The sequence below is a fragment of the Sturnus vulgaris genome, chromosome 2, assembly GCF_052056855.1.
Source record: "Sturnus vulgaris isolate bStuVul1 chromosome 2, bStuVul1.hap1, whole genome shotgun sequence".
Classification (NCBI taxonomy): Eukaryota; Metazoa; Chordata; class Aves; order Passeriformes; family Sturnidae; genus Sturnus; species Sturnus vulgaris.
Window position 1 is genome coordinate 7,083,261 of NC_142244.1, and position 23,731 is coordinate 7,106,991.

The 23,731-nt window shown below is 40.0% G+C and overlaps 1 protein-coding gene across 4 annotated transcripts in view; it reads left to right on the forward strand.

The window, feature by feature from the left end:
• The window catches only part of APP (amyloid beta precursor protein), a 203,622-nt gene that overhangs the window by 80,433 nt on the left and 99,458 nt on the right, over nucleotides 1–23,731 (forward strand). The window lies entirely within an intron of this gene.

Genomic DNA, 23,731 nt, shown 5'->3' on the forward strand with positions numbered 1-23,731 from the left:
AAGGGTACAAAGAGAAACTTTATTACTAGAAACTATAAGAAAAAACAATAGAACTCAGAATAAAACTTTTAGAACACTCCTCCTCCTCCCAGGACTTCTTTTCTTTAGCAATGACAATGTACAGAAACAAATCAGTCAGTTTACCATCTTTTAAAAACAGTCTTTCACCAATTTACTTGGGAGAAAGGACTTCTCTCTTCAGTCTATGGAGATTTTTACACAAGAAACAGTTTTCTTGTGGCCTCGATGTCACAGTGATCAGTTATCTGGGAGAATGGAAATCTGATCATGATGTAAAAATCCCTTCCTTGACTAACAGTTTTCCCACAGCCATTATTGAGGACCATATCAACTTATGGGGCACAGTTTAAAGTTTATAAAAGTTCAAACAAAAGGTCTCTTCATCTTTGAAGAGAAGGATGGGGAAAGGAACAGAAAGGAAGCATCCATCTGTGGTCATGAAATTGGTCTGTATATATAGCATCTTTCAAAAAATTTCTCACTTAACTGAAAGTAGCTGTAAATTCTCATGCTAAATACATTCTAGTCTTGGAATAGAACTGAATGCTGCCATCAGATTTGATGCCAGCAGTTAACTGCAGAGGGAGAGTCAGTGATGGGACTTACTGGTTATTTCTAAAAGGTGCTACAGAATATTCTGGAAATACAGTTCCGTAAGCCTGTCTGAGAGAGGGGATACTTTTTTGAAGTGCTGAACATCCAGGAATATTGGACTTGTCAGTGAGTATGATACTGAGCAAGAGTTTGTTGTTTTTTAAAGAGTAGCTAGACAAATGGATAGTGTGCCTGCTTTGATTTTTCAGAAGATATTTTAACCAGGTCCATTACCAAAAGCTATTAAAGAATTTACCATGGAATGGAAAACTCTTATGTGGCTAAATAAAGATAAGAAAAGGCAGGAATTAAAGGTCCATCCTCAAACTAGAGAAAGGTCATCAATAGAATCTCAAGGGATCAGTTCCTGTGCCAGTGATGTTCAAAGTATGTGTGATTTGTAAAAAAGGGTAAATTGTGAGGTGACCTATTTGATGAAAATACTAAGTTATTCAAGGAAGAGTTAATAAAGGCAAAATATAAGGAATTTCAGAAGGGTCTTTGATACTGAGTGACTGGATGTAAAGTGGAAGCAAAAGTTAAGTAGTAAAGGCAGTGTTCATTGGAGAAGCCCAAAAGGCAATGATCTTATCATAGTGTATATAGTGAAACTGTGAGTAGCTTCAAACTTCTCAGGATTAAGATCTTGGGTATTAATAGTTCTGTGAAAATGTATGTTCATTAGTGCCAAACCCCAACAGTCTTAGGGATTATTGGGAAGGGCATGGGGAACAAGTCATAGAACATAACTGCACCATTGTGTCAGCTATGGACTTTCTTGTATTGGTGAACACTGTGTTCACTCTGGTTTTGCTCAGTAGTGCAGAGTGGAAGCTGAAGAGTTAAGAGTGATGGGGAGTGCTTGAAGTGTGACATAGCTTGCGTAAAAGAAATGACACAGTACATTAGATCTTTCCAGTAGAGAAAGGAAGATGACTGAAGATCTGACAGCACTTTGCAAAGTCATGAGTAGCTTGGAGAGGATGGATGAGGAATGGTCATTCACCCTGTATTTCATGAGAAGACCTCAGATTATCAAATAAAACTTGCAGGCTTTAGGTTTCAAGCAAACAGAAGTAATTGAATAGTTACAAATTTTGTTGCACAGTGTGTATGTGAACTCCTCATCCATCTGTCACAGTGTCTTTTGAATGCTGAGAGCCTACAAAGTTTCAAAAACCCAACAGTTCACTTACAAGATAACTCATAAGGTGTTAGGGACCCTAGTCTCGTGTCTGTAAAAGATATGCTGAAACAGGGCCTTGGGGAAGTACTGCTGCATGCTCTTCTGCATACACATTATGCCCTTTTGTGATGCAGTGTTGACCTGCTTTTGACCAGTTGAGCTAAATTGTTTTATAGACTGAGATAGATAGTCATGCTTATGTGGCTTCCCTCTGCCACATCAGAGTGCTTGCCATCAGACTAGTCACTCCTTTCCCTTCTAACCTACTTCTTCTCTCCTGCCTTCCTTTATCTCTAAGGGTGCTGCCCCTGTCTGGGTCTTCTTATAGAGCCACTTGCTTCATATTTTCCAGCCTTGCTCTTATTCTTTGGCTTACCAGATGCTGCTGGTGAATGGAATCACCATTCCACTCAAGTCTTCCGGGCAATGATGTTTTTTCACCTCTCCTTTCCTACTGGGTAATCTTCTTCTTACCTTGACATCTGCCTTTTCCTCTGAGCACGTTCTCTTCTTCCTGTCAGCATCTGCTGTCCAAGCCAGTTTTGTTTGTGTCCACTTCCCAGCTCTTCATCAGCTCTGCCACGCATCTATTGACATCTTATTTCACACCTCACTTGGTGCTACTTGAGCAAGCAGATAAGGACTCTGTGATCCTTCCTGGAAGTGATGAGATCAGTCTGTTCCAGCATGATGGCAATGAAGCCCTGTTCTAGTTTCAGCAGGGACAGAATTAGCTACCACAGTGATGTGTTTAGGATTTAGGGTGAGAATAATGTTGACAACACACTGATGGTTTAGTTGTTGCTGAGCAGTATTTGCAATCGGTCAGGGAGTTTTCTGCTTCTCATCCTACCAGTGAGGAAATGGGCCAAAACAGCAAAGACCCCGGGTGCCCAAAGGGATATTCTGTGCCATATCATGGTGTACTCAGTATATCAACCAGGGGGAAAGCTGGCCGTGGACTCTGCTCAGGAGCTGTCTGGGCAACAGTCAGTGGGTGGTCAGTGCAAGCTTCTTTTGTAGTACAATATATTACTATTATACTACCGTAATACTGCTAGTAATATTTTATTCTTAATAGTAGTAATACTAGTAGTAGTAGTATTTCTTCTCACTTCCATTTCTATCCTGTTAAGCTGCCTTATCTCTGTCTTACTTCCCTCCCCCGCCCCGAGTTCTCTCCCCCATTCCATGGGGAGAGGGCAGTGCAGGGAATGAGTGAGCAAGCAGCCATGTTGGAGTTTAGCTGCCTGCCACTTCTAACCACAACAAGAATTTAAGAAGAAGGAAAAATAGCCTTTTATAGCAAAAAAACGGTCTGGGTTCTGAGTGTTAAGGTGTGTGTGTGTCAGCACTTCACCAAATGTAAAGGAAGCTATAATGACCTCAAATTAGTTTCTATTTTATTTTTCAACAAACGACAGTAAAATTTAGTTTATTGAAGTGTTTTAAATAGACTGTTATAGATAGTTGTTTGTGATGTTGCTTTATTTGTGTTGGAGAAAGATTCTGATGCTCTGTTAGATGACTTGACTGCTTAGAGATACTCTACTTAAAACTTAGCTGTGATGGTGATGTGTTGTATAACAAACATGGTTATTCATTTCCCCTTTGGTGGCTTCTGTTGAATGTTTTAAAATGGTCTTTAGTTTTCCCTTTTCAGTGAAAAATGTGATTCCGTGTTTCCTTGTAGTTGCATTAATTATTTTTTGAAACACACCCCTAACAAAAACCTCACCTTAAGATAGTTTTTCTTCTCCACGATTTATATCCTGTTTGTAGTTGAAGATTTCCTTAGTCTTTATCTTGTAGGCAGGATGAAAAAGCACTGTTGGTCTCTTTTATAAGTGCTGGCATTTTGATTCTTCTTGAGCATTAAGTCCAACATTAAAACTGAACTAATCAGGGAAACTTGGAATAATAATGCTTTGAGCTCTGAAATCCAAAGGAGAAAGAAAAACATTTCCAAGACTTTGGAAATGCAGTGGAGCAGTGGATTGGGCCTGTGACATGTCATTCCTTGTCTGAGCCTGCACTGTCCTCTATCCCACCTACGCATTGCAAGCAAGGCAGTGTTCTCCCTGAGCTGTTGCTTCGTGCAGAAGCAGGTGGGTGAATTCCTTGGGAACACTGGGCATGGTTCATTGTTTTTAACATTGTGTAGGTCTGTTAGTGCTTCTAGAGTCCCCTTGGGTCTGAGAATAGCTGAACCACTGCTCACTGCGTGAAACACAAATTAGCAACACTTCCAGGGCATCTGCAGCTGCTGGACAAACGCTGTTGTTGTGCACTTGAGTTGTGTATGTCTGTGTTGTATTTTTTATGGTTTTCAACAGTATTTTAATATTAATATTGGCCATGTAATTTAGAGGTGACATTACATTTAAGCTCCATCCCTTTATATTTCATAAGTGTTTTCTAGATCATGTATTTTTTTAATGACAAAATACTTTCACCAAAACATCAGAATTACTTTTCAGGAAGTAAGTGCTTTTAAGGAGCACAGTAAAAGAATTAATAATTTAATAAAGCAAAAACATTTAAACATACATATATAATATAAAAATAATAAAAGTATATTTTAAAATCAGTATGTGTAATATAACCAGCAGTATCGGTAGTAGGTTTTTTGTTGTCAGAGTGCTGGTGTCTGTTGGGATTTAGGATTCTTCCTTTTGTTTCTTTCTCTCAGGGAAATTTCCTACCATATATGTTGCTAGGAGCTAATAAGGACCGGGGACTAGGGGCCAATAAGGACTTAGGGGGAGACAAAAGAACGTGCTGCAACTCAGGAGAAGGGTGCAGCTCTTTACCTGTGGGTTTCTCTGGAAGGGCAGAGATATCATGAGATTTGGGATGGGGAAGAGGGGTTGATGCAGCTCCCAGCTCTCCTGTGCTCTCAGCATTGGGAGGGTGGAGAGGCTGCAGTCACTGTGGGTGGAATTTGTCACCAGTGCAGGGTTCTGTCTCCAGTTGCCTTTCTTCTACTGTGAGTGGAGCTCTGCCCGTAAGAGTGGCCGCTGCCCTGGGACCTTATGAACACTCTACCTCACCAAACGAGGGACCCTTCACCATCTGCTCCAGTGCTCAAGGGAAACCCCAGGATCCTCAAGCCCATTCTCCCTTTTCCTCCTTCCTTCCTCAAGGGAGCCTCTGTCTGCTGTGTTTAGGAGCCTGGCTGCCACTGCCTACCCGTCACTGTTTCTTCAGCACTGCTCGGGTTTTTCTGCTGCGCTGTAGCCCTGCATCCCCTGCCAGGACGCCCCCATGGTTCCAGCTACAGCTGCGGAGTTTCTGATACCTCTCGTCTACTACCACATAATTTTGCTCATTCCTGCCATTCCAGCTTGCTGCATCTGAGGGTCCTGCTGGGGCACTGGGATCAGCTGCCCCTGGGGCTTTGTGAAGCAAAGCCTTTTTCCCATTCCTTCCCCATCTCGGCCAAGCCACCATTGACTGTGTGATCTTTAAGCTCACGCCACAGCGCCCCCTGCAGGCGGGGAGGAATCATCGCCCCTGCCCTGCCTGGCCGGGAGCCACCAGCGCCCCTGCTGGCTGTGAGCGGAACTGCACCCAGGGGAAAGTGCTTAAAGAGTGGGAAGAGACTGTAAGAGCATATTTATAAACAATAAACATTCTCATCTTTAGTGGATAGCTTGGGTTTTGGGGAGGTTTGTGTCAGAGAGCTCATCTGTTACCTTTACTTTCAGTAAGTGTCAGAAGGAGCTTGGTTAATTTTCAGTCAAGAATTTCTAATTTAAGGCACATTGCCCTTCAGGAAAATATAAAGCTGGTACTTGAGATGTGACAGTGCAGTGCCTAAATGTTTATCTGCTCTCAAAGGATAAATTGAGATACTGGCAAGGGAAGACATGACAGCATTATGGGGCTGTGTTCCAAGTACTGGAAGTAGCTTAATTCTAACACGTTCATTCATCAGGCTTAGTCACTGATGACATGAGGATGAAGAAGAGGAATGGCCTCACATTGGCCAGATACGGACTCAGCAGTGTACCCATGAAATGACAAGCTGAGGTTCAAGGGCTGCAGGGCTGTGATGGGACATCACCAGCCATCTTCCTGCTGGATGGATTGTGGTGCTCAGTGTGTGCCTGGGGAAAGAATTCTTCATGCTCTTGTAAACATAAAAAATCTTTGCAAGTTGAACATCCAAAATCTTTTCAAGTTGAACTGGCATTTGAAGGTCAAACATCCTTCAACACTTCCAGTCTCACCTACTCAGAAGCATAGGCATCTTTGTCCTGCAATCAGAAATTCCCTTAAGGTTTCTCTCTCTTTTACATGAAAGCTTACACTTGTGGTTGATGCTAAGAATGACTGTGTAGCAGGAGGCATTTTGTGTTGAAATGTGGTGACTTAGTTTCTTGCAAATGACTTCTGCAATAGAAAATGTAAGTTGAGAATGGTTTGCACAATCTGCTTTTTAATATTCTTGTCATGGGAGAAGTAGCAACAGTAACCTAGGAACTTTCTCAAGCAGGTGTATTTGGTGTTTTGTTGGTTTTTTGTTTTTTGGTTTTTTTTACCAGAATTCCAGCCATTCCAAATTCCATCAATTTATTTATTTATTCTCCATGAGTAGACTTGCATTGTTTATTTGGAAGGGACTGTACTCTATTCTTCTCCATTTCTGCCTTCATTGGGCTAAAAGTGAGGAAAAATACCTGTGTAGGGGAGTCAGAAAATGATGGAAAGGAAAAAACCTGGTTCTGCAGAGCACTTGTCCATAGCCAGTTTGCTTTAAACTTCCTAGATTTGATCTTTTTATACGTAGGTCATGCCAGCCCTGGAATCCCAGCTTGTCATTTCATGGGAATACTGCTGGGTCTGGCACTGGACAATGTGAGGTCATATCTTAATGATACCCACAACGTCCTTGTTAACAAAATAAACCCAATAGCTTCAGTGCTCTGTTAGCTTAAAGGATTGCTGTTTACCTGATTGCCGTATAGGCTTTCTTGATGAGTGATTGCATCTATATTAATGCATATATAAGCAGTTCTGCATTTTTTGGATTTAAACTTTATTCTGACATTGTGAAGTTTCTTACTGACCTTCAAGTTGAGTAGTAATATTAAGGTGTTTCAGTATGTTCAGAATCACACGGCAACTTTCTTAATGATCACTAAGGGAACTTAAAGGGGAATTTGTTCCAGTTAAATACGTGAAACTGAAGCTAATACAAAGTCCTTCAGTTTTAGTAGAATATATGAGTGTGCTTCAAAGAAGAAAACCAACTTCAGTAGTAATCTTTCTTCTTAACCTCCTGACTTTCTGTTGTTTCCTAGTGAGTTTGTATGTACCTAAAAAACACAGAATTGATAGATAAGAGTTGTACTTTAAGAGTTGTTAGTTCTGTAGCCAAGCTGATGTACTTAACCCAGCCATTAAACATGCTTCCTAATTGTTCAGTTTAAAGTACTGAAAAACAGCAAAAAACTGTATTAGGGATAATTAATGAAGATCATGATTATTGGAACTTATTTACTTTATGCATTTCGTTATTTGATCTTTAACTCCCAGCAGCTTTGTTAGTGAGTTCTTGATGTATAAAATATTTAAATTACCCTGTTTTTCTATTAGGTCATTGCAACTAGGTCAACAGAAAATTGAATCTTAACTACTTGATATCAAAGTTAATTTTGGTAACATAAACTAATGTTGGATGTGTAGTAATACTGCCTTTTACTTCTTTTTCTAGAAGGTACTCAGGTGAATACATAAGCAGTGTCTTCTTAGGAAGTCTGAGACTCCAAGCTTTGAGGGAGGCTCAAAGGTTTTTATTTCAGTCTTAGCTGTTCCTGATTGAGTTGGTCTTACATGTGATATGTTTTTATTCCTTTTTATTGTGGTTTAACCTAAGGCTCAATTTCTGAATATCTATTATTTTGTCAAGTCATTATCTTTTGCATATGAATGCTCTTAATCTGTTAGAAGATTGCTAACTATTCATTATGAGCTCCTGGACTACAGTTACCCGGATCCACCCAAAAGAGATTTTATGTGTTGCTTCACACAGGAGCTCCCTGCCCTATAATTGTAGAATATCATGAGTTGGAAGGGGCCCATCAGGATCATTGAGTCCAATTCCTGGCCCTGCAAAACACAGCCCCAACAATCCCACCATGTGTCCAAGACTATTGTCCAAACACTTGAGCTCTGTCACCTTGGTGCTGTGACAGCTGCCCTGGGGAGCCTGTTCTAGTGCCCAATCCTCGGTGAAAAACCTTATTCCAATATCTAACCTAAACCTCTCCTGACACAGCTTGCTATGACTGAAAAGGAACCTTTTGAAATTTATTTCACAGTTTATTGAAAATGCAAGCTCCCAGGCTCATCAATGATCCATGAAATATTTGGCTACCCAGTGTGGTTTTTTTCTAGTTCTCTTGGGCTTTATATGCTGAAATACTGTGAATATAGAAAACATAGCACGTGTAAATCACAATGAATCTTGTATTGTTAGTGTAGAAAACTGAAGTAATAAATCTTGAATGTTTCTTTTCCTTCTAAATCTTCATGTTTCAGATTTTGGGGGGAAAAAAAAGTCAAACTTCATTCTAGTTACAGTGTGAAGTTCCCCTGCACATGACCTTGTGCTCCATTCTGTAAATAAGAAACACTTTGGTCTCGGTTACTTTGGGAAACAAGGATTTTAGAATGAATATCTAACTGAATCTTAATTTAACCATTTTCTGTAGCCTCTCCAGAACCTTTTTACTACTTCATTTGTTCTCCTTTATTAAATAGCAATGGTACCCCAAGTTAATTTGACATGTCATAAAGAAGTAATACTGAATTCTCATGCACCTTTCTTTTCTGTGAAATTCTCTGAAATGATAGGCAGCTGTAGTATTTTATGCCAATTTTTCACAAATGTAACTGCCCTCAAAATGTCTCTTATGTCAAGCTGTTTCAAGATTAGTTTTTATATTCTAGTAAGAATGGAAGGTGTAATTTCAAGTTAAGCTTATCCCATTTTGTTATGTATGAGCAATTGCTTCTGTACAGTTATTGTTGTCTGGTCTATTAAAGCAGAACCAGTTTACAGCATGTTTTTGCATGTTACCAGAGCTACAGCTCTGAAGTGAAATGTTCTCTAACATAGCTTGCACTGTATTGTGGCCAACTACTTTAGTTAAGGATGTTGGAGAGCTGGGAGGATGCCTTTCAGATCCTCCCAAGTGCTTTGAGGTGCCACCTCTTCCTGTATATTCCTCTCCCTTCTCCCTGCAATATGGCTTGTAAGGAAGGTGTCTATGACTCGTTGGCCAAAAACCCTTTTGTTGTCAACTGCATGTCACAAGAGAAAATCTGAACAGTGTCTTCATTGTGTTTTGGCTTGTGTGTCACACTAGGAGATGTGGAATGCCCAAAAATTCCTCTTAGAAATTTGGTCTCGGTAGATAATACCTCATTGTGGTACTGATGTCTAGAACTACCCTTTTTTTCTCTCTGTCTCTCTGCCATAGAATTTCTTTATTCTCTCAAGATTTCTGTTTATCACATGACAACTGTAGCTGAGGATGAAATAGGATAAAATAGCACCTTTAGGGAAAACTTGATGAAAACCTCATTGTTGTGGCCTTTCATTTGGCAAATCAGGGGGTTTTTTAAGTACTGCTAGAAGGAAAGTGTTTGTTTTGCTAACTGGAACTTGGTTTGTTTGACTTGTTTGACTCTTTTGTCTGACATGGCAGGTTCAGATTTCTTTCTGAGCAAGAAGAGCTATGCTGCAATAAAATACCTGAATACCTCTTTTGGCAGCTGTGGTCTGAAGCTTTGGTTAGACAGTCTGTTTCAAAAAGGCATGGCAGTTCAAACAAACTTATTATTTGAATAATTTAATCCTATCTACATAATCAAAGACTGGTTGAGGTTAAAAGGGACTACAGTGGGTCCTCTGGTCCAACCTCCCTATTCAGGCATGATTGTGCCAGAGCACATTGTACAGGGTTGTATCCAGATGGTTCTGGAATATCTCCAGTGAGGAAGACTCCACACCCTCTCTGGGTGATGTGTTCCAGTGCCTGGTCACTGCACAGGAAAGAAGTTCTTCCTCATGTTCAGGTGGAACTTCCTGGGCATCCATTTCTGCCCTTTATTTCTTTTCCTGTTGCTGGGCACCCCTGAGCAGAGCCTGGTCCATGCTCTGACCCCTCCCTACAGACATTGATGAGGTTCCCTCTCAGTTGTCTCTCCTTGAGGCTGAACAGCCCCAGCTCCCCCAGCCTTTCCTCATAAGGAAGATGCTCCATCCCTTCATCATCTTTATTACCTTTAATAGTTGAAGTTTTTCATGGTAGCAATTTGACTTCAAAAACAATCAAGGCTTCGTGCTGTCCTGTTGGGTATGTCTTGGCCTGAGTATGAGTTTGTTGGCAAGGTGTCTCCTCTGTGTGACTTTTAAGAGGAGCATTGAGAGAGAACTTCAGATACCTGGACAATTAGGGCAGAGGCACTTGGGGGAAGAGGCTGCACTACCAATATATGTTGCAGTGGAGCACATTTTGTGTCTGTTCACTTTTAGTTACTAACATTGCTAGAGGCTAATCTACATTGCTGCCTTGCTGCTGACATCAGAGGAACTGCACAGCATAACGCCGATTTTCATCTGCACTTTTGAAAGTTTTTGCTCCTGATTTGCTAACCTGTTATTTAAAACTCTGCTTCCCTGTGTTGTGTGTAACTCTGGCCAAATGGAATTGGGTTCTCCTGAGCAGTGCCCACTTCAGCTAACCTAATGTTTTCTCTGTGTGGGAACTCATAAGATACATTTCAGCCCATATACACATTGTCAAGTGTGTATCTAAAATATATAATGCACTGACTTTAGTGTCGTTCTCATGCTGTTTACACATTTGGGATAGATGCTTTGCCATTACTTTTGTTTCGGTGATGGTTCAACTAGACACTTTTGACTAGGGGCAAAAATCTGCAGAGGATTTCATTATAAAAGTAAGCTTTTATAGACCTTTTAGATATATTACAAAATGTTCCACTCTAGTGATTTATTCTGTCTTATTTGATCATCCTTACTGTAGGCCTACAGTATGATATATTTAGTGTTCTTGTAGAGTTTAATGTATTCTTTACTGTTGCTCACCTTACTCTAAAATCCATTTACTCTCTCAATTGTTTTTTATCTATTGATGTGATGCAAGATACTTGAAGTAAAAAAAAAAAAATCATTCTGATATTGGGGATTAGAGTAACACACTTTGCGGTGTTTCTGAGCATAAAGTCCATGCAAATAGCAAATATTATTATATATCACTCAGTATTTGCATGGAACATATTGTTTATATTATTCCTTAAGGGCAGGATTGAGTTCTCAACAGAACATGATCTTGCATGTTAATTCTGACTTGGCTTCTGTCCATAATGACTCATTTACAGCAAAGAGAAAAAAATGAAACAGGTTGGAGTGAATCACTTGATAAAATATGAATATCTTCTACCAGCTCTTGGTAACTACTGTTGTGTTCACTGAGTTAATTCTTACAATGAGAACTGGAGAGGAGCAGTTCTGTTACATAGAGGGTGAGTTTTTTGGTAGGTAGTAATATTTATATAAAACATTTATGTGGCTTTGCACATTCACAGAAATTGTTGACTTTCACTGAATGCAGGAAGTATGTTACACTGACTTCTCTCTTAGTGGTTGTGCTCATGAGAGGGTAGTGACAATACAGAGCTTTTGTTTCTTAGTTATTGGGAGCAATTCAGCCCCATCGTTAGCAACAGTTATAACTTTCACATCCTACCCTTGAAGATAGGAGAGTTGGAGTCCTGGTGAACAGAATACTGTCCCCTTTCCTCTTTTGTGTATTTAATGATAGAAGCCAGAAATTGTATTTACCTTGTGCTTCTTTTAGAAACTAATTTTTAATATCTGGAGTTGATTCAAAAAATTTTCATACCCAGTGAGACAGGTAATTTCTCTAATCTAATGTACTGTCTTCCTCATTAGGCAGCCTGTCTTCTCATTGCTAGAATACAGTAAACAAAACCAGTGCCAAAAAGAAGCCCAGAGGTGTGGTATTTTTGCTTCCTTCCAGGCAGAGTATGGCCATGAGTACAGTACAGCCAGGAGCCATTACCCATAGAGCTTTACAGCACAGTTTTTCACCCAGCTAGGACTGCATCCATGAAAACCATGGCATTCCAACTTGGATACAAAGATGTTGCAAGAGGGAAATGGTGTTGTGTGCCTCGCTGAAGTTAAGGTGGATGGTATCTACTGCACTGTTCTTAACTCACCAATTTTGCTGTTTCATCCTAGAAGCCAAGTTAGGTTGATGAAGCACAATTTACTGTTGTTAGATCTGTTTTGGCTATTGCTAATCATCATCATCTCCATGTGCTGAAAAATGGCTTTCAGTAGGACTTGGTTAATGATTTTCTCAGAAACTGAAGTCAGGCAGCCTGGCCTGTAATTCCCCAAAGCATCTTTATTGCAATGTGGTTGCAGCTTCTGCGTTTTTCAGGAAAAACTCCTTCAGACTCTGTGTCTTGGAATATGTAAATCAGTCAGGTTTTGCTTTAAACTTTGTATTTTAATATGGTTCATAAATCAGAGAACTTAAAACTTCTAACCATGAAGGTGGTTTTTGGAAAATCAGTATATGGTAGCCATGGACAAGTTTCAAGAAGTTGTCTATTGCTCTAACACTTAAAACCTGGCTTACTAACCCTTCAGAACTGTCCTTAACTTGAAGAAATGCCAGTGTTTATCAGTTGTCTGTTGCTAATAATTAGTGTTTTATTTCTAAAAAGTGTTGCTGGGTGAATGCTGATTGTGACATTGCATTCAGTCTGTGTGGCTACTGCTTTTATCTCCCTTGAGTTGCATGCATAAATAGGCTCTTCTCTTTCTCCCACGCTGTCCCATCCTGGTTGCCATGTGGCTGAGCTGAGCTGCCAGACCACACTGCCATCCTTCCTATAAGAAGGGTAAAGGCTTTGCTTGGTATAGAACAAAGTTATGTTTTGTCAGGTAATTGTTAATTTGGTAGCTTGTAAACTTTGCAAAGCTTCAAAAGCAGTTTCTTGTTTTCCCGTGTCACTGGTAATAAGGCATAGTCCTTCTCCCATGAGTAGTAATAATTTCAGTGAAAGTTTGGGCAGGACTCAGCAGTGCTATAGGAAGTGATTGCTTAGGGTGTTAATAATCAACAAAGTATTTCTGCAAAGTTGATCTTCAGCTGCTGTTTGTGGAGTTATGTATTTAAAATGCTACTTAGAGGGTTACTTGTTCACTCCTGATTGCCTTTGCACGAGATAGTATTGCAGAAACATTTACTGCCTGAACTGGATTTTGTATTAATTTCTGAACTTTCTCAGAAGAGAGAGAAGGAGAGGAACAACTGGATTAAATTAATACTGAAGTAGAAGGAATTCAAATTTTTATTTAAAAATTAGCTATATGAAGGTGTTTGGGAACGGGGAGCAGGGGAACAGAATTGAAATGCTGCTGAAGTAAACATGTCCTTGTTTAAAATGTGGTATATTCCTCATTGAAATGTTAGCATTTGAAATGGCTTTTGATGACCAAACCTTAAATGTCTGAAGTGGTTTTATTCTTCCCACCTATCTATGGTCATTACTTCCTCTAGACATCGATGACTAGCAGGCTCTTCTCTAGCCTTACTCGTAATACCAGATGCTCTACTCCAATTACCAAGAATTGCCCATGAGAAACATCTCATCATATAATAATGCAAAGCACAGCAGGATTACTGGTCCCAGTTGTACTGAATTATTCCTAAGCATTTTATCTTTATGCCATCTTTCCATTTGATTGGTGTCTTTAGCAAGTCATTGGTATGAATACACAGGGTATTAAAGGGTTCATTAATCCAAATTACTTCTCACTGGATGTTGTTGCCATTTCAGAGCCCATTTTCCAAATGCATCTTACGTAGTGAAGTGCATGAAGTATCCCTTCAGCCAGAGGGATGGCACAGAATTTTAAACTGATTGGAGATTTGCATTTGCAGGTCTTGCTGCAAAACACGTCTGCTACCCTGCTGTGAGAGGGGAAGCAGGAACACTTGACAGCTGGTGTGAAACTCCTTGTGCAGCTTGGCAATAACAGAATGTGATGTTAATAACTGGAGTGTTAAAATTCGTGTGTTTGGTAGCATTTATGAAGCTTAATATGTTTTGAAATTCAGACACAATTTCAGCTTGTGAAAACCTGAAGATAGCTGGAGGGAAAAAAAAATCCACAAATACAAGATTCCTGAAGGTTTTGAATGTATCTTGTCTTTAGAAATACCATTAAATTTTATTTAGTGTTTATATTTAAATATAAGGAACGACACTAAAATGGGTCCTGCAGTATCACTCATCTTCATGGTATACAAATCCATGATATACAGTTTTACTAATAATTTCTGTAAAGGTTCTTAGAAATGTTTTTATTTTTTAAAAGCTGCTGTCTTTGTTCTGTCTTGACATTCGTGGAAACCAACTTCATTAAAAACTCACTGAGTACAGAGAAGAGTGCCTTGAATAACCCCATTCCTTTCCTACTGCAGAGTTAGCACGTGTGAGTAGGATCTTCTGTTTCCCCCTAACTTGAGTCAAGCCATGTTCTGCTATTTATTTTCCTGCCTGACAGAGCTGTACAGGAGCTCATCAGTCATGAAAAGATGTGTAATTGGAAGAAAACTTAAGTACTTGAGCTCAGGGAATAAAGGAAATCTCATTAAAGTTGGAAGACTACAACACAGGAAGCAAATAATATTTTGAGATGCAAAATAAATCCTAAAAAATCAAAGTGTACTTTATATAAAAGAAGAGCCTGAAAATGATGAAGAGAATGTGCTTCTGCAAAATAATTCACACCACCTGAGGCTTCTTCTTAGTATCCATGATTTTTTAAATTAACAGTATCTCAACACTAGACTGAGGATGGTGGCATAAAGACGTTCATTGGTGTACAGATGTCATTTTTCTATCCTGAGAATGAACTAGGTCCTTTCTTGAGGTAATAACTGGTCCTTTACTAAGAATACATGCAGCACCTGTATGTATGACGTTCCTGTTTTCTTCTCTTGAGCCTTCCTGGGTTAGTGAGTGCAGATAGTGCTTTTGACCTCTGATGTGGGCATACTTGGGAAATGTGTGTCTTTAGAAGAAAACCTGTTTTTCAGCCAGTTCCCCAAATACCTTTTATGTCCATATTGGTGTACTTTGTTCTACATGACTGACTCAGCAGGTACTAACTTTGAGGTCCTGGGATGTGCTTGATGATGGCTTTTGTTAGCTGAGCACTATGAAAAGAAGTGGATTTGGAGAACAAAAGAACAAAAGGTGTTGGGTAGATTTATACAATGGGTGACAGAGAATTGCTCTGTATTAAAGCCTTGTCACCAGAAGAAGGATAAGACTAGAAAAATCTTACCTTGCTAAAAGGAGCATACCCAAATATCTGGAGTCTTCTGCACCATTCTGGATATAGGAAGTCCTCAACATAGGATGTGTGGTTCAGAAATCTTTTGGTTCTTTTCCCTTTTGTTTCCTGTTTCTTGCAGTCTTGCACTCTACATGTCACCCTTAGTACTTGACAGGGCACTTCATTGTGGAAGAAAAATAATTCTGCCTGTTTTGGAGTAGGAGAAATATTTATGAACATTTCAGGTTGTAATTTTCATGACAATTTTCAGGGACATGGAGGTCAAGACACTCTTACTCTTGTCCCTTGCACTTCCTTTCCAGGCTGACGTGGTCAGTGCTTTAAGGAACATTTCTGTGTTTCTTTTACTGTACCTTGCTGTGCAAAGCTATACAGAGACAGGATGTTTTGCAGACAGAAGGGCAGTGGCATGTAATGGCAGGGATATTACTGCAGTACTGCATAAGCAGCCTCAGAGGGCACATGGTCTGTTTCAAATAAAAGTGCTGTTTATTATCTTTGAAGGTATCACTGTCCTATATTCCTGATGGATTTTTTTTTTTCCTACTGGGTTGCGGCCAGAATTCTGCTCAGGGTTCTTGAGAAAATCTTCATAAATCTTCACAAAATGGTCTCATTAAGTCTTTCATATTTCAGATCTATTCCTTAGAATTTTCTGGTACTGTTCGTTTTTCAGGCTTATTCCTTTATGTGAATTTTACTGACTTTTCTGTAGATCAGGTAATTTCCAGTAGTTTTTTTGGTTATTCTATCCTCCCATTTGAGGAGCCCAGTAATTCCCTCTGTTATTCTGTATGCAGGATCAAGCAATCTTCTCTAACTTACTTTGGCTTTCAGCAACTTCCAATTTCTTATGGTTGGCTCTTTTTATAGCATTGCAGTAGATCTGTTTTAGCCAGACATGCTGCTGTCAGTTTAGGGTGAGACCTGGAATCTCAAAAAACCAACCTCCCTTACGCTTGAAGAACCACCAAAACTTTCCTTACTGAGCAAGAGAAGGAGAGAAAAGGCTTCTAACCGAACTCACAGCAAACTTGTTCCTCAAAGATTGGGGAGACAAGTAAAAAGCATGAGAGCAGTAAATGAACTTAAAGTTGCAATAGACTGTTGAGGTGCTGTGGACTTGAAAAATGTTTATTTGCTTTATTTATAAAGATGTCAGTGTGTGGTGATGTGCATTTGAATCTTTTTGCATGAAAACACATATATCTGTTAGTGACATAATGCATCAAATCTGATCTTGTGTTCTATCTGGGAAGAAATATAATTATATCAGAAAATTCAGTCAGGAAACAAAATAGCAAAATGAGCTGAAATTCCATTTATGAATCTGATGGAAGAACTGCAAAGGAAGGAGGAAGAAGGTTTCAGAAATAACCTTTTCTAATGCATGGTACCCTATGAAAATGAAGAAATAGTAAGCACGATAAATTAATTATATGTGTATTTCTTCATATATAGTTAATTGTTTTAGTCCAAACAAATGTACTTTGCTGTATTGTACCTAAAGAATTTTTGCCCTTTGACTCTAGAGTTCTGTGTGAGGTATTTGGACTTGCCAAAAATCACAGTAGATCATGTGTTATATCGAGGCTAGAGCTCCTTGTGGTGCACATGTGGATATTTAGATGTCAGTGAGTCCATTCCAGAATTCACTTTACCTCCATCTCATGCCCCAAGCATGTTGCATGTTGCGTGCCATTGCAGTGTTTGTGGAAAGCACCTTAATTGCCATGATTTCATAGCACCATTCTAATAGCATCAAGATGCTAATCTATAATACAACTAGAATTATCTGTCATTTCTTAATCTAATAAGAGGGCTTTGTTCATCCCAAATAATTGCCTTTTGTAGCCTAGAATACTGAAGGTGTTTTGCTTGAGAGTCATTGTATCAGAGTGTATTTTTTGCTATGTGTGATGGGTTGATAACTATGCCTGCTGAGGAACAGAAAAATACCACCCCCTTCCCACAACTATAGTTATTGGAAAACATTTCTTGGTACTTTAAGGATGAAGGTAAATACTGAGATCACTTTTGGTTTTGGCCAAGCCTCTGGAAGACAGAAGAGTCGCAGCTATTCCCACTTCATGCACCAGAGGTGGATGTGCAAGTTATGCTGTCACTTCTCCTACCCTTCGAATTTGGGTCTGCATCGCTGTCTGTCTGCAGTGCTGTGGATCTCTAAATAAAATTCATGTTACAGGCTACAGATAAAATGAGGGAGTGATAACAGAGTTGCTACAGAGCTGTTTTTGGAGGCAGTGTTATGGGCAGGAGTTAAGCCTCTTGTCATCAGAAAAATAGAGGCTGCTAGGGCACAGAGACACTTTATCAGCACCACCTTGCATTCATGTTGGATGATGGATGGGTTTTAGGGAGATGCTTGTAACTTCCATTTAAAATTAAATTTGAAATTGAAGAACTCTACAAATCCCTTGTTTACTGTAGGCTGTTAAAGTCCTTCAAACTAAAATGAAGATCTTTAACCATATGGCTTAATATGTGTCATGCTCAAGTTCAGGAGACATCCATGCCAGGGGCTGGAGCAGGCATCCATCCCTGCTAGGGGCCAAGCACAGCAGCAAACTCTCTGTCAAAGCCACATTTTGACTGGCACAGACTCTTCTCTTCATCTGTAGGTACCGAGTCTAATACAGTGAAGAGCCCTATGACTGGTTCATTTTATCGCTAGATAACTGTGCTTACTAAACCGTTTTAATGAATTTTTTTTAAGTGTTTAGGTGCTTTGCATCTTCTCTGCTTTTATATACTTGTGAAGAAAAAGCATTTTCAAGAAAGCATTGTTTCTTTGAACTTCAGGCCAGTGCATATGGCTTGCTCTCTCATGCATATTGCAGCTTAATTTAATCACCAGTGTTATAAATGAGAAAACATAAAGATTTAGGTAAACATCACACTTAATAAAAATTCCTAAAGCTACATATCTAGTTAAATAAATGTAATACTGTGTGCATAATATATGTCATATAACATAATATATACTAAAGAAATGTGGCTGTGTGAGCACAAGAGCCGGCAGAAGTGTTGGAGCAGGGCAGAGCAAAGCCCCAGGGCAGGAAGACAGGAAAAGTCTTATCTGTTGATCTGTTCCTTGGTGCATCATGCCAAGTGTGGGATGGCTCTGGATAATCTATACAAAATCACAGGGAAGTGACACATTTCTCAGAATGTTCTCAAATATGTACTGTACAGGCACTTGAGCTTGTAAATTTGTTTTAGCAAGGCCTTTGTTCTCATTGGTGACATGAAAATGAAGCCTTGAGCCCCAGAGCCTCAGCATGTGCACTGCCTCTTCATGCAAAATTTAGTACAGGCTTTGTTTGAAAGTACTTCTCTGAACATTCTTGCTTTTGGTTTGTAGCCCAGCCATCTGCTAGCAGGTGTTTGGTTTTGTCATAGATTTTCTTTTATTACCGTTATCATCTTATCTTCGCTTTCTTTCTGTGCTGTGTTGGTGGGATCTTCACATTTCGTATAGTTTATGGAGCGACTGGAAAATCTGCTGATTAGGACCGTGTCTCACACAATGCTTTCATCTTGCACTGCTTTGCCTTGATACCTTCCATTACACAAATAGGGCAATCATCTTGTTAGGAGGTGCCTGCTTGCTGAGCCTTTTTCTTCTTAGAGAAGATATTGAAGGTCTGGATTTTTTCCTCTTTTTTTCTTTTCTCAGGGAATTTTTCTCCCATTTGCTGCCTAAGAGATGGCAACGATAGGTACTTAAGAGACAAAAGATATGGCCAAGGAGGAGAGGATGCAGTTGGCTGCAGTCTCTTAGCTGGGGAGTGAGTTTGGTTGCTGGCAGGTTTTCTCTTGGGAAGTGCAGAGACACCGGTGGCTGGGGACAGGGGTTGGGCTCAGCCCCCTCTTCCCGTTTGACTCTTGGGATCAGAGTGGGGGCAGTTGTGGTTTTGGTGATGGAGACTGCTGCTGCTCGGGGGATTCGCTGCCACTGCAGAGTTTTTGTCCTTCACTGCTTCACTATAATCCCAATTATTTTTTTTGAGGTTGATTCTTAATAATTTTCTTGTTATTTGCTGTGTTGATAAATGAAATTTCTGGTCCAGGACTTCTGCTCTTACAGCAAAAAATCTGTTGTTGTTCCAAGAGTATTTTTCAGATGATAGAATGTCCTTGACTGAAATAAAGCTATTAAATATTAAAATGTGGCATTATAACCTCCACCAAAACTGTTTTTGATCAATCTGAGCTGGTAACCTGTTGTGATACACCAGGATGGGGTAATAAAAGAAGTCTGCTACAAACACAGTGGAAAACTGGACAGAGGGGGATTACTGGCATTATGGGGGGCAAAGATGATATTTCTAAAATGAAATTAAAATGTGACTTACTGTGTTGGCACAATATGTGTTGTGGTGATGTGCAGTTAAAAGTGGAAGGTTTAGCAAGAAGCAACTTGCAGGATGTTGAGCAGGATGTTGGCAGCCTTCAGCAAAATGAATGATGGGCACGTGGTGGTGGATTTTAATATGGTAAAACAACCTCTACTCAGAATTCCCCTTTAGGGCTGTTTTCTCCAGATGGCCCGAAACCCATTTGTACAGCCCTTCACTGCAAGAGTGGGTGAGCAGCTACTGGAACACAAGTAGCTGTTACACTGCTGTGTTAGATAACCTGAGAGAATGTAGTGATTTATAAATTCACCAACAGACAAATCGTGCCATCACGGTTTATTATTAGAGTACCTCTGCACAGGACGGATTTCCAGCTGTAATCAAAATACAAGAGATGCTGAAGAAGGCAGAAAAGTACTGTAAAATAGTGATAAATATAAGGCAGACAGAGGTAGTATTGCTGGTGGTAATAATAGCAGTTCTTTGTGGCTGGTACAAATTTTGCATCTATGGTGTGGTTCAGGGTTTACCCTGACTCGCTGGGGGAGTGGGGCAAGGTGCTGGTAAGGACAAGGGGACAGCTTGGGGCCAGGGAGGCTTTTAAGGCAGTGCTGCCACCTAGGGAAGTGCTTATCCTGCTTAAGCATCACAGGCAGGGTGTTGAGGACCAGCCCAATACGATGCAAAGCCAGTAGGTTGCTGTGTTGGAATTAAAAATAATATTGGGGTTGAATTTGGCAATCCCATCACCTGATAGTAGAAATTACAACCAGCACTGGGCTGGGTTGCTCCATCAGTCAAAGAAATGTAGTAGTGCACAGCTGTGTCATGGCAAAGAACAATAGTATTACAATTTTTGCTTATTTTTAGAGCCCCTCTTTGGAGGTGCGGGATTGCTCTCCCTTCATGTGTGCTTGTTTGCCCAGTGTAATCTGTGGGTTACTCACGCAAAAAAGCAAAGAATCCTTGAAATCTTATGACTCAGCATAATTGAAAGTTAAACATGTACAGGAACAATACAGGTGGATGCTTGCCTGCAAGCCTAAAGTGCTAGAAGTGCTTTTTTCTGATGAATTTGTTTCTATTAGACTACTCCAAGCAAATTAAACATTGAAATTGTCCAATGACATCAATCAAGTTTGTCAAGCTGCTACTTGAACAGGAAATTATTTTTAAAAGAAACAACAAAAATAGGAGAAATGTTTAAAGCTTTGCATTTAAACTTCAGTAGTAATTATCTTGAAAGGAATGAAAAAGGTTTCTAGAACATGAGCTCTGTGTACGTCTAAATAATGGACGGAGTTAAATTTTATTTGTAATAAAAATAGAATTGAAGGCAATAGAAATCACATGTAAAGTTGCAAGTGATTGCTATTGCCTAGATTTTTGCACACCTAATTTACTATAATTATACATTTTGAAGGAGTATTTCCATGAGCAGCATCCTTCTCCCCAGGTCCTCTGTTCCTTCCAAAGGCAGAGGAGGACTTGTTCCAATGGATTATTTCTGTGAAATTCAGCAATTATTTACAACATGGAGACTCATCTGAAATGAGAATTTGGGTTACTGTGAGGATGCTGTTGCCTTGTTTTTAAGCAATATGATTCTATAAAGCAATGCACGTTTTCTGTGTGCTAGTCAGATCTAACACTGTATCTTCACTGACATCTGAACATCTCTTATTTCTGTAGTGTACTGTTGTGAGTTGGTTGATATAATTAGATACTCAAAAATTAATGTGCTTTATTTTAAATTAATTACATACTCATGCATACTTTTAACGACACTACAGCCCAAGCTATATTGCCCAGAACTTTGGACATACAGCTTTCCATTTTCCATTTGGTGGCTGTAACTCAGTGGTACATCTGATTGTGTTACTTTTCACAGAGTCATAGAGTGGGTCAGGTTGGAAGGGACCACAGTGGGCTACCTGGTTCATCTTCCCTGCTTGAGCAGGATCATCCCAGAGCACATGGTGCAGGATTGCATCACAGATGGTTCTGGAATATTTCAAGTGAGGGAGACCCCACACCCTCTCTGGGCAATCTATTCAAATGCTTGGTCATTGTACAGGAAAGTTCTTCCTCATGTTCAGGTGGAGCCTCCTGTGCATTCATTTCTGCCTCTTGTCCCATTGCTGGGCACCCCTGAGCAGAGCCTGGTCCATGCTCTCTCATTTATTGACCCCTCCTGCAGACACTGACAGACATTGATGAGGTTCCCTCTCAGTCATCTCCCAGCTCCCCCAGCCTTTCCTCATAAGAGAGATGCTCCATCCCTTCATCATCTCTGCAGCCTCTGCTGGACCCACTCCAGGAGCTCCCTGTCTCTCTTGTCCTAAGGAGCCCAAAATGACACAGCACTCCAGATGTGCCTCACCAGGGCTGAGCAGAGGGTCAGGGTCACCTCCTTCCACCTGCTGGCAATGCTATTCCCATTGCATCCCTGGATCCCATTGGTTCCCAGGGCACTGCTGGCTCAGGGACAGCTTGTTGTCCACCAGGATCCCCAGGTCCTTCTCTGCAGAGCTGTTCTTCAGCAGGTTGGCCCCCAGCCTGTGATGGTGCCCAGGGTATTCCTCCCCACGTGCAGGACACTGCAGTTCTGCAAGAAATCACCATCATTTTGAGACTTCAGCAGAGTCTCTGTGTGCTTGCCCACTGCTCAGGCACTTGACTAAATTAAAGCATTAACAGTTGCCAATTACTTATTGCCTGAGAAGTTTCAGGTATGTGTCAGACTGGTCCCCAAAAAGCTGCAAATGTATGCGAATTTCACTGCAGGGTTTGTGTGTGACACCGCTGGGAGCTGAAACTTCATTAAATGAAAATGCAAATTTTGTATTTAGGGTTACCAGAAAGTGTACATACTCATTATTTTTTGCAAGGTAATTTTGGATGCCTCTAGAAAACACTTCTGTTGATTTGCAGGCATTAGAGTTTGCTAGGGAAGGATAAAAATAGTGCTTTTTTTTTCCCCCCTAGTTAATTAACTGAGTTACGGAAACTAATTCCTAGTTGACTGATTGACTTTAGGGCTTCAGATCGAAGGCACTGAAATATAGCAAGGAATTTAGTGTGAAATAGACATCTTGGTGTGGTATGTAGCAGAGGTATATATTTGTTGAATTCTGCTTTTTTCCTATGCATTGGTGTTGGTTATTTTTAAAACTGAGTTTTTGATTGTAAGCCTTAAGGGCCATTTCATCAGCTCCCTGAGATGACTTTCTACTCAACAGCAAACTTGTAGTCATCTAATTTTGATCAATTAACCTATTACTACATCCTAGTAGCCATTGGACCACCTTGATTGTTTCATATAATACCGACTTTTTTTTTTGTAGGCTACAGGCAAGTGGGGTTTAGGGTTATTTAATTTATTAGTCTAATTAATCATGTTACTTAGCACCTGAGTTTCTAAGTACTGATGCTGACAGTGAGCAGTGTTTATTTTATAAGCATGTAAATTTTTGTTCTGCTGTTGAAGATGGAACAATCTCTTTGGTCAGTTATGTCCTTGGGAAAAAAGGCTTTTCACCCACTTGGATCTGACCAGATATTCTGGTGATCATGAATCATCTTGTTTCCTAGCTGATGAGCTCTACTTGCCTATCTTCTGGGCTAACCCAAATTCATCTGGCTGATGAAATGAGGATACAATGAAGAGGCTGCAGCAACAAAAGTAACTAAGCTGACTGTACTGCTGTTAGCACTCTATCAATGGAAATATTCTCGAATGCTTTGAAACAAGGTGTTGGTGTCATTTGTTTTATGTAGAACACCAAAGTATTTCAGAACACTTGATACCCTCTTCCTCCTGTATTAAAATGCAGAAGTTAGTTGTCCCTCCATGCCCCCATAATCCCCTTCCTGGAACTAGATCTGCCAACTCCCAACTTCATGTTGCACCACACATATCTGCAATGGGTCTTGCAAGTTTTGTTATGCTGAAGTTTTCATAAACAAATACACCTGAGATTAAAGGCTGGAGCTCCTTTCCAATGGGAAGTTGGAAGAAGGTCATAATTGAAGCACCATCTAGAAACTGTTCTGTTCCCTGCAAACCTGCCACTCATTCACAAAAGCTGCTAGGAGTAG